The sequence below is a fragment of the Ranitomeya imitator genome, chromosome 1, assembly GCF_032444005.1.
Source record: "Ranitomeya imitator isolate aRanImi1 chromosome 1, aRanImi1.pri, whole genome shotgun sequence".
Taxonomy (NCBI): Eukaryota; Metazoa; Chordata; class Amphibia; order Anura; family Dendrobatidae; genus Ranitomeya; species Ranitomeya imitator.
This window is the reverse complement of record NC_091282.1, coordinates 36060864-36073212: the sequence shown is the minus strand read 5'-3', so window position 1 is coordinate 36073212 and position 12349 is coordinate 36060864. Positions and strand designations below refer to the sequence as shown.

The 12349-nt window shown below is 50.7% G+C and overlaps 1 protein-coding gene across 1 annotated transcript in view; it reads right to left on the bottom strand.

Moving 5' to 3' along the window:
- AMACR (alpha-methylacyl-CoA racemase) overlaps positions 1 to 10588 on the bottom strand; it is a 38780-nt gene extending 28192 nt beyond the window's left edge. Inside the window, exon 1 of the mRNA XM_069745979.1 lies at positions 10349 to 10588. The gene's annotated coding sequence lies outside the window, so the exon portion shown is untranslated. The remainder of the gene's footprint in view (positions 1 to 10348) is intronic.
- Between the last annotated feature and the right edge of the window lie 1761 nt (positions 10589 to 12349).

The following is a 12349-nucleotide window of genomic DNA, read 5'->3' as shown; positions in this document are numbered from 1 at the left end:
CTGCTGTGCACTGTGTAAATGGTCGTGTTTGACCATACAGGAACATGGTCGGGTCATACCACAGCTCCTGGGCAAAGGGGGAGGGCAAAAGACTATACAGACATTACAGCACTGGATCACAGCTGATTATTTTTGTGCAGGAAAACATTTCCTGTCTGTTTTTAATCCCTTTCCAACATCAGGCGTAATAGTACGCCGATGTCAGACTCCGACGCTGAGCCCACATCTTTTCCAGCACATGTCAGCTATCTTGAACAGCTAACATGTGCCTCTAACAGCCGCAGGTGGAATCGCGATCCACCTGCTGCTGTTAACTAGGGTCACTGATGAGTTGGCATGACAACCAGAGGTCTCCAACAGACCTCTATGTTTGTCACTGCCAGATTGCTACGATCTCATCATCCCCTGTACATAGCAAAGCCGATTATAGCAGCTTCGGAGACTATTGAAGCATGCCAAAAGAGAAAAAAAAATTTAATACATTTTTTTCTTTAAATATATACATTTTCAAATCACCCCCTTTTGCTCAAATAAAACAATTAAAAAAAAAATCAAACATAGACATATTTGGCATCACCGTGTTCAGAATCTCCCGATCTATCTATATAAAAAAAACAATTAACCCGATTGTTAAACGGCATAACGAGAAAAAAAAAGTCAAAATTACATTTTTTTTGGTTGCCGCAATATCGCGTTAAAACGCAATAACGAGCGATCAAAGGATCATATCTGCACCAAAATGGTATCAATAAAAACTTCAGCTCGGAACGCAAAAAATAAGCCCTCACCTGGCCCCATATTACGAAAAACGGAGACGCTACAGGTATCGGAAAATGGCGCAATTTGTTTTTTTTATAACAAATTTTGGATTTTTTTTACCACTTAAATAAAAAAAGAACCTACACATGTTTGGTGTCTGTGAACTCGGAATGACCTGGCGAATCATAATGGCAGGTCAGTTTTAGCATTTAGTGAACATGGTTAAAAAAAAAAAAAAAAAAAAAAACTGTGGGATTGCACTTTGTTTGCAATTTCACATCACTTGGAGTTTGTTTCCTGTTTTCTAGTACACGACATGGAAAAACTAATGGTGTCGTTCAAAAGTACAACTCTTCCTGCAAAAAACAAACCCTCACATGGCCATATTGACGGAAAAATAAAAAAGTTATGGCTCTGGGAAGGAGGGGAGCGAAAAATTAAAACGCAAAAAACGAAAATACCTCTGGTTGTTAAGGAGTGCCGGCACCATCTCCACACACACAGCAGCGCCAGCACCATCTCCACACGCACAGCAGCTCCGGCACCATCTCCACACACACAGCAGTGCCGTCACCATCTCCACGCGCACAGCAGCGCCGTCACCATCTCCACGCGCACAGCAGCGCCGGCACCATCTCCACACGCACAGCAGCGCTGGCACCATCTCCACACGCACAGCAGCGCCGTCACCATCTCCACGCGCACAGCAGCGCCGGCACCATCTCCACACGCACAGCAGCGCCGGCACCATCTCCACACGCACAGCAGCGCCGGCACCATCTCCACACGCACAGCAGCGCCGGCACCATCTCTACACGCACAGCAGCGCCCGCACTATATACACACACAGCAGTACCTGCACTATATACACACAGCAGTACCTGCACTATATACACACACATGTACCTGCACTATATACACACACATGTACCCGCACTATATACACACAGCAGTACCTGCACTATATACACACAGCAGTACCCGCACTATATACACACACATCAGTACCCGAACTATATACACACAGCAGTACCTGCACTATATACACACAGCAGTACCCGCACTATATACACACACATCAGTACCCGAACTATATACACACAGCAGTACCTGCACTATATACACACAGCAGTACCTGCACTATATACACATATATACACACAGCAGTACCTGCACTATATACACATATATACACACAGCAGTACCTGCACTATATACACATATATACACACAGCAGTACCTGCACTATATACACACAGCAGTACCTGCACTATATACACATATATACACACAGCAGTACCTGCACTATATACACATATATACACACAGCAGTACCTGCACTATATACACATATATACACACAGCAGTACCTGCACTATATACACATATATACACACAGCAGTACCTGCACTATATACACATATATACACACAGCAGTACCTGCACTATATACACATATATACACACAGCAGTACCTGCACTATATACACATATATACACACAGCAGTACCTGCACTATATACACATATATACACACACAGCAGTACCTGCACTATATACACATATATACACACAGTACCTGCACTATATACACATATACACACAGCAGTACCTGCACTATATACACATATATACACACAGCAGTACCTGCACTATATACACATATATACACACAGCAGTACCTGCACTATATACACACAGCAGTACCTGCACTATATACACATATATACACACAGCAGTACCTGCACTATATACACATATATACACACACAGCAGTACCTGCACTATATACACATATATACACACAGCAGTACCTGCACTATATACACATATATACACACAGCAGTACCTGCACTATATACACACAGCAGTACCTGCACTATATACACACAGCAGTACCTGCACTATATACACACAGCAGTACCTGCACTATATACACATATATACACACAGCAGTACCTGCACTATATACACATATATACACACACAGCAGTACCTGCACTATATACACATATATACACACAGCAGTACCTGCACTATATACACACAGCAGTACCTGCACTATATACACATATATACACACAGCAGTACCTGCACTATATACACATATATACACACAGCAGTACCTGCACTATATACACATATATACACACAGCAGTACCTGCACTATATACACATATATACACACAGCAGTACCTGCACTATATACACATATATACACACAGCAGTACCTGCACTATATACACATATATACACACAGCAGTACCTGCACTATATACACATATATACACACAGCAGTACCTGCACTATATACACATATATACACACACAGCAGTACCTGCACTATATACACATATATACACACAGTACCTGCACTATATACACATATACACACAGCAGTACCTGCACTATATACACATATATACACACAGCAGTACCTGCACTATATACACATATATACACACAGCAGTACCTGCACTATATACACATATATACACACAGCAGTACCTGCACTATATACACATATATACACACAGCAGTACCTGCACTATATCTATAATATAACGCTGGGAGCGTCACTCTGTCCGAAGCCTTTATAGACTGCGCAAGCGCAAGCGCAAGCGCCGGCGCAGTCTGGGCCTCACAGAGTGACGCTCCTGGGAGATCGCGGTGTGCGTTCACACTGAACGCACACCGCGATCTCCACCGCAGAAGCAGGGACCGCCAGGAGGGTGAGTATCGGCCTATATTCACCTGTCCCCGTTCCATCGCTGAGCGGCGCCATTTTCCCGGTCTTCGGCCTGTGACCTTCAGTTCAGAGGGCACGATGACGCGCTTAATGCGCGCCGGCGCCGCCCTCTGACTGAACAGTCACAGCCAGGAGACCGGGAAGATGGCGGCGCTCAGCGATGGAACGCCGGACAGGTGAGTATAGTAAGTGCTGGGGGGGCCTGAGCTGGCGGCGATACCGGCACCTGACCCCCACAGCGCGCCGGTGTCCCCGCCTGCTCAGGCCCCCCAGCACTCGGCGCCGAGCGGGTCAGAGGCAGTATGGGGACGCAGGATGCAGCAGCACATAAGGATGGGGACGCAGGATGGAGCAGCACATAAGGATGGGGACGCAGGATGGAGCAGCACATAAGGATGGAGACACAGGATGGAGCAGCACATAAGGATGGGGACGCAGGATGGAGCAGCACATAAGGATGGGGACGCAGGATGGAGCAGCACATAAGGATGGGGACGCAGGATGGAGCAGCACATAAGGATGGAGACACAGGATGGAGCAGCACATAAGGATGGGGACGCAGGATGGAGCAGCACATAAGGATGGGGACGCAGGATGGAGCAGCACATAAGGATGGGGACGCAGGATGGAGCAACACATAAGGATAGGGACGCAGGATGCAGCAGCACATAAGGATGGGGACGCAGGATGGAGCAGCACATAAGGATGGGGACGCAGGATGCAGCAGCACATAACAGTATGGGGACGCAGGATGGAGCAGCACATAAGGATGGGGACGCAGGATGGAGCAGCACATAAGGATGGGGACGCAGGATGGCAGCAGCACATAAGGATGGGGACGCAGGATGGAGCAGCACATAAGGATGGGGACGCAGGATGGAGCAGCACATAAGGATGGGGAAGCAGGATGGAGCAGCACATAAGGATGGGGACGCAGGATGGAGCAGCACATAAGGATGGGGACGCAGGATGGAGCAGCACATAAGGATGGGGACGCAGGATGCAGCAGCACATAAGGATGGGGACGCAGGATGGAGCAGCACATAAGGATGGGGACGCAGGATGCAGCAGCACATAAGGATGGGGACGCAGGATGGAGCAGCACATAACAGGATGGGAACGCAGGATGGAGCAGCACATAACAGGATGGGGACGCAGGATGGAGCAGCACATAAGGATGGGGACGCAGGATGCAGCAGCACATAAGGATGGGGACGCAGGATGGAGCAGCACATAAGGATGGGGACGCAGGATGCAGCATGAACATAAGGATGGGGACGCAGGATGCAGCATGAACATAAGGATGGGGACGCAGGATGCAGCATGAACATAAGGATGGGGACGCAGGATGCAGCAGCACATAAGGATGGGGACGCAGGATGGGAGCAGCACATAAGGATGGGGACGCAGGATGCAGCAGCACATAAGGATGGGGACGCAGGATGGAGCAGCACATAAGGATGTGGACGCAGGATGCAGCATGAACATAAGGATTGGGACGCAGGATGCAGCATGAACATAAGGATGGGGACGCAGGATGCAGCATGAAAATAAGGATGGGGACGCAGGATGCAGCAGCACATAAGGATGGGGACGCAGGATGGAGCAGCACATAAGGATGGGGACGCAGGATGGAGCAGCACATAAGGATGGGGACGCAGGATGGAGCAGCACATAAGGATGGAGACACAGGATGGAGCAGCACATAAGGATGGGGACGCAGGATGGAGCAGCACATAAGGATGGGGACGCAGGATGGAGCAGCACATAAGGATGGGGACGCAGGATGGAGCAGCACATAAGGATGGAGACACAGGATGGAGCAGCACATAAGGATGGGGACGCAGGATGGAGCAGCACATAAGGATGGGGACGCAGGATGGAGCAGCACATAAGGATGGGGACGCAGGATGGAGCAACACATAAGGATAGGGACGCAGGATGCAGCAGCACATAAGGATGGGGACGCAGGATGGAGCAGCACATAAGGATGGGGACGCAGGATGCAGCAGCACATAACAGTATGGGGACGCAGGATGGAGCAGCACATAAGGATGGGGACGCAGGATGGAGCAGCACATAAGGATGGGGACGCAGGATGGCAGCAGCACATAAGGATGGGGACGCAGGATGGAGCAGCACATAAGGATGGGGACGCAGGATGGAGCAGCACATAAGGATGGGGACGCAGGATGGAGCAGCACATAAGGATGGGGAAGCAGGATGGAGCAGCACATAAGGATGGGGACGCAGGATGGAGCAGCACATAAGGATGGGGACGCAGGATGGAGCAGCACATAAGGATGGGGACGCAGGATGCAGCAGCACATAAGGATGGGGACGCAGGATGGAGCAGCACATAAGGATGGGGACGCAGGATGCAGCAGCACATAAGGATGGGGACGCAGGATGGAGCAGCACATAACAGGATGGGGACGCAGGATGGAGCAGCACATAACAGGATGGGGACGCAGGATGGAGCAGCACATAAGGATGGGGACGCAGGATGCAGCAGCACATAAGGATGGGGACGCAGGATGGAGCAGCACATAAGGATGGGGACGCAGGATGCAGCATGAACATAAGGATGGGGACGCAGGATGCAGCATGAACATAAGGATGGGGACGCAGGATGCAGCATGAACATAAGGATGGGGACGCAGGATGCAGCAGCACATAAGGATGGGGACGCAGGATGGGAGCAGCACATAAGGATGGGGACGCAGGATGCAGCAGCACATAAGGATGGGGACGCAGGATGGAGCAGCACATAAGGATGTGGACGCAGGATGCAGCATGAACATAAGGATTGGGACGCAGGATGCAGCATGAACATAAGGATGGGGACGCAGGATGCAGCATGAAAATAAGGATGGGGACGCAGGATGCAGCAGCACATAAGGATGGGGACGCAGGATGGAGCAGCACATAAGGATGGGGACGCAGGATGGAGCAGCACATAAGGATGGGGACGCAGGATGCAGCATGAACATAAGGATGGGGACGCAGGATGCAGCATGAACATAAGGATGGGGATGCAGGATGCAGCATGAACATAAGGATGGGGACGCAGGATGCAGCAGCACATAAGGATGGGGACGCAGGATGCAGCACGAACATAAGGATGGGGACGCAGGATGGGAGCAGCACATAAGGATGGGGACGCAGGATGCAGCAGCACATAAGGATGGGGACGCAGGATGCAGCATGAACATAAGGATGGGGACGCAGGATGGGAGCAGCACATAAGGATGGGGACGCAGGATGCAGCAGCACATAAGGATGGGGACGCAGGATGGAGCAGCACATAAGGATGGGGACGCAGGATGGGAGCAGCACATAAGGATGGGGACGCAGGATGCAGCAGCACATAAGGATGGGGACGCAGGATGGAGCAGCACATAAGGATGGGGACGCAGGATGGAGCAGCACATAAGGATGGGGACGCAGGATGCAGCAGCACATAAGGATGGGGACGCAGGATGGAGCAGCACATAAGGATGGGGACGCAGGATGCAGCAGCACATAAGGATGGGGACGCAGGATGGAGCAGCACATAAGGATGGGGACGCAGGATGGAGCAGCACATAACAGGATGGGGACGCAGGATGGAGCAGCACATAACAGGATGGGGACGCAGGATGGAGCAGCACATAAGGATGGGGACGCAGGATGCAGCAGCACATAAGGATGGGGACGCAGGATGGAGCAGCACATAAGGATGGGGACGCAGGATGCAGCATGAACATAAGGATGGGGACGCAGGATGCAGCATGAACATAAGGATGGGGACGCAGGATGCAGCATGAACATAAGGATGGGGACGCAGGATGCAGCAGCACATAAGGATGGGGACGCAGGATGGGAGCAGCACATAAGGATGGGGACGCAGGATGCAGCAGCACATAAGGATGGGGACGCAGGATGCAGCATGAACATAAGGATGGGGACGCAGGATGGGAGCAGCACATAAGGATGGGGACGCAGGATGCAGCAGCACATAAGGATGGGGACGCAGGATGGAGCAGCACATAAGGATGGGGACGCAGGATGCAGCATGAACATAAGGATTGGGACGCAGGATGCAGCATGAACATAAGGATGGGGACGCAGGATGCAGCATGAAAATAAGGATGGGGACGCAGGATGCAGCATGAAAATAAGGATGGGGACGCAGGATGCAGCATGAACATAAGGATGGGGACGCAGGATGGGAGCAGCACATAAGGATGGGGACGCAGCATGCAGCAGCACATAAGGATGGGGACGCAGGATGCAGCATGAACATAAGGATGGGGACGCAGGATGGAGCAGCACATAAGGATGGGGACGCAGGATGGAGCAGCACATAAGGATGGGGACGCAGGATGCAGCATGAACATAAGGATGGGGACGCAGGATGCAGCATGAACATAAGGATGGGGACGCAGGATGCAGCATGAACATAAGGATGGGGACGCAGGATGCAGCAGCACATAAGGATGGGGACGCAGGATGCAGCACGAACATAAGGATGGGGACGCAGGATGGGAGCAGCACATAAGGATGGGGACGCAGGATGCAGCAGTACATAAGGATGGGGACGCAGGATGCAGCATGAACATAAGGATGGGGACGCAGGATGGGAGCAGCACATAAGGATGGGGACGCAGGATGCAGCAGCACATAAGGATGGGGACGCAGGATGGAGCAGCACATAAGGATGGGGACGCAGGATGCAGCATGAACATAAGGATGGGGACGCAGGATGCAGCATGAACATAAGGATGGGGACGCAGGATGCAGCAGCACATAAGGATGGGGACGCAGGATGCAGCAGCACATAAGGATGGGGACGCAGGATGGAGCAGCACATAACAGGATGGGGACGCAGGATGGAGCAGCACATAAGGATGGGGACGCAGGATGGGAGCAGCACATAAGGATGGGGACGCAGGATGGAGCAGCACATAAGGATGGGGATGCAGGATGGAGCAGCACATAAGGATGGGGACGCAGGATGCAGCAGCACATAAGGATGGGGACGCAGGATGCAGCATGAACATAAGGATGGGGACGCAGGATGGGAGCAGCACATAAGGATGGGGACGCAGGATGCAGCAGCACATAAGGATGGGGACGCAGGATGCAGCATGAACATAAGGATGGGGACGCAGGATGGGAGCAGCACATAAGGATGGGGACGCAGGATGCAGCAGCACATAAGGATGGGGACGCAGGATGGAGCAGCACATAAGGATGGGGACGCAGGATGGAGCAGCACATAAGGATTGGGACGCAGGATGCAGCATGAACATAAGGATGGGGACGCAGGATGCAGCATGAACATAAGGATGGGGACGCAGGATGCAGCATGAACATAAGGATGGGGACGCAGGATGCAGCAGCACATAAGGATGGGGACGCAGGATGCAGCAGTACATAAGGATGGGGACGCAGGATGCAGCAGCACATAAGGATGGGGACGCAGGATGGAGCAGCACATAAGGATGGGGACGCAGGATGCAGCAGCACATAAGGATGGGGACGCAGGATGCAGCAGCACATAAGGATGGGGACGCAGGATGCAGCAGCACATAAGGATGGGGACGCAGGATGGAGCAGCACATAAGGATGGGGACACAGGATGCAGCAGCACATAAGGATGGGGACGCAGGATGCAGCAGCACATAAGGATGGGGACGCAGGATGCAGCAGCACATAAGGATGGGGACGCAGGATGGAGCAGCACATAATGATGGGGACGCAGGATGGGAGCAGCACATAAGGATGGGGACGCAGGATGGAGCAGCACATAAGGATGGGGACGCAGGATGCAGCAGCACATAAGGATGGGGACGCAGGATGCAGCAGCACATAAGGATGGGGACGCAGGATGCAGCAGCACATAAGGATGGGGACGCAGGATGGAGCAGCACATAAGGATGGGGACGCAGGATGGGAGCAGCACATAAGGATGGGGACGCAGGATGGAGCAGCACATAAGGATGGGGACGCAGGATGCAGCAGCACATAAGGATGGGGACGCAGGATGCAGCAGCACATAAGGATGGGGACGCAGGATGGAGCAGCACATAAGGATGGGGACGCAGGATGGGGCAGCGCATGACAGGATGGGGACGCAGGATGCAGCAGCACATGACAGGATGGGGACGCAGGATGGGAGCAGCGCATCACAGGATGGGGACGCAGGATGGGAGCAGCACATGACAGGATGGGGACGCAGGATGGAGCAGCACATGACAGGATGGGGACGCAGGATGGAGCAGCACATGACAGGATGGAGACAATATACCAATATAACGGGTTCAATAGCTAGTACACATATATACACACATGTACCTGCACTATATACACATATATACACACAGCAGTACCTGCACTATATACACATATATACACACAGCAGTACCTGCACTATATACACATATATACACACAGCAGTACCTGCACTATATACACATATATACACACAGTACCTGCACTATATACACACATGTACACACAGTACCTGCTCTACATACACATATATACACACAGCAGTACCTGCACTATATACACATATATACACACAGTACCTGCACTATATACACATATATACACACAGTACCTGCACTATATACACATATATACACACAGTACCTGCTCTATATACACATATATACACACAGCAGTACCTGCACTATATACACATATATACACACAGCAGTACCTGCACTATATACACATATATACACACAGTACCTGCACTATATACACATATATACACACAGTACCTGCACTATATACACATATATACACACAGTACCTGCTCTATATACACATATATACACACAGTACCTGCTCTCTCTGCTCTCGGCTCCTCTGTCCCTCAGACACTTCCTGCTGCAGTTTCCTCCTCCCCCAGGAAGCTGTCAGTGTTCTCAGTGTTCTCTGCCCTCAGTGTTCTCCTCAGTGTTCTCTGCCCTCAGTGTTCTCTGCCCTCAGTGTTCTCTGCCCTCAGTGTTCTCTGCCCTCAGACTTCTCTGACACTGATCTCTGCTCTCTGTGTCTCCAGCTTGTCAGGATAGTCCAGTAATCATCACAGATCAGATAGCAGGAGGGTGGTGGTAGTAGTAACATCTAGTAGACAGAATACATAGCAAAGCAGTGTAATATATAGTATATAGTCTTCTCTTATGTAATATGTATACATTTAACGAGGCTGAAGTTGGTTTCTTGTTCGTCAGTTTCTTATTCAGCAATTTTTTCTTTTCTGTTTTTATAGGTTTAACAACAAAAAATAATCATCACAACAATAACATACAATGCAGCGAGGTGCCCTGATGTGAATACACTTAAAAACGGCTACAAAAATTCTAAAACTGGCACAAAAATGGGCATCAAAGCGGGTCCTGAAGGGCGTTAATAGGGTTAAAGTGACACTGTCACCTGAATTTGGAGGGAACAATCTTCAGCCATGGAGGCGGGGTTTTTGGGTGTTTGATTCACCCTTTCCTTACCCGCTGGCTGCATGCTGGCTGCAATACTGGATTGAAGTTCATTCTCTGTCCTCCATAGTACACACCTGCACAAGGGAAGATTGCAGACTGTGCAGGCGTGTACTACAGAGGACAGAGAATGAACTTCAATCCAATATTGCAGCCAGCATGCAGCCAGCGGGTAAGGAAAGGGTGAATCAAAAACCCCAAAACCCCGCCTCCATGGCTGAAGATTGTTCCCTCCAAATTCAGGTGACAGTGTCCCTTTAAAAGACTTAGGGCCACTGATATCACAGTGCAGACATATCTAACAGTGAGCCCATAAAAACCAGGTATCTCCAGCCTGGCCCAAATGGATTCTTGGCATCAGAATTGGCATCAAAAAGGGAAGACAGGCGTTTTTGGCCATTTGAATAAGTAACTGGTGTTTTTAAGGGGTTAATTGACTTTGGGCCACTGATCTCACACTAAGAATACATAGATATTGATGCCTCGCATCCAACCGAGGTCCCTCCAGCCTGGCTCAAATGGGTTCTGGGCATCAGAATTGGCACCGAAGTGGGCAAACAGCCAATTTTCACAGATTTGAATAGGTAACTGATGCTTTTAAGGGGTTAAATGACGTTGGGCCACTAATCTCACACTTAGAATACACAGACAGTGATGCCCTGCATCAAACCCTGGTCCCTCCAGCCTGGCCCAAATGGGTTCTGGGCATCAGAATTGGCACCGAAGTGGGCAAACAGCCAATTTTCACAGATTTGAATAGGTAACTGATGCTTTTAAGGGGTTAAATGACTTTGGGCCACTAATCTCACACTTAGAATACACAGACAGTGATGCCCTGCATCAAACCCTGGTCCCTCCAGCCTGGCCCAAATGGGTTCTGGGCATCAGAACTGGCATCAAAGTGGGCAGACAGTCGATTTTGGCAATTTGAATACCATATTTTTTATTTTACTATAAGACGCAGCGGACCATAAGACGCACCCCAAATTTTGGGGTGAAAATAGCAGAAAAAAAGATTTTTATTAGATGGGGGTCCATCTTATTGTCCGAATTGAAGGTATATTACCTGAGGGCTGGCAGTGGTACAGCAGGGTCACAGGAGGCATGGTCCTTTCCTCAGGATAAGTCCGATCCGGTGTCGGCGGTACTGATGTTCGGTGTGAGCTGTGGGAAGTGCACCTTAGCAGGGTCCCTTCCTGCTAAGGTGGGCGACGCCGCAGCCTGGTGTCCACGGAGGGTTGTGGCAGTGGTGTGGTGATGCTGAGTCACGGTGGGCGGTACGGCTTGCACCCGAGCAGGATCCCTTCCTCAGGCGAGGTGACGCCGCAGCCTGGTGTCCAAGGCGAGCAGC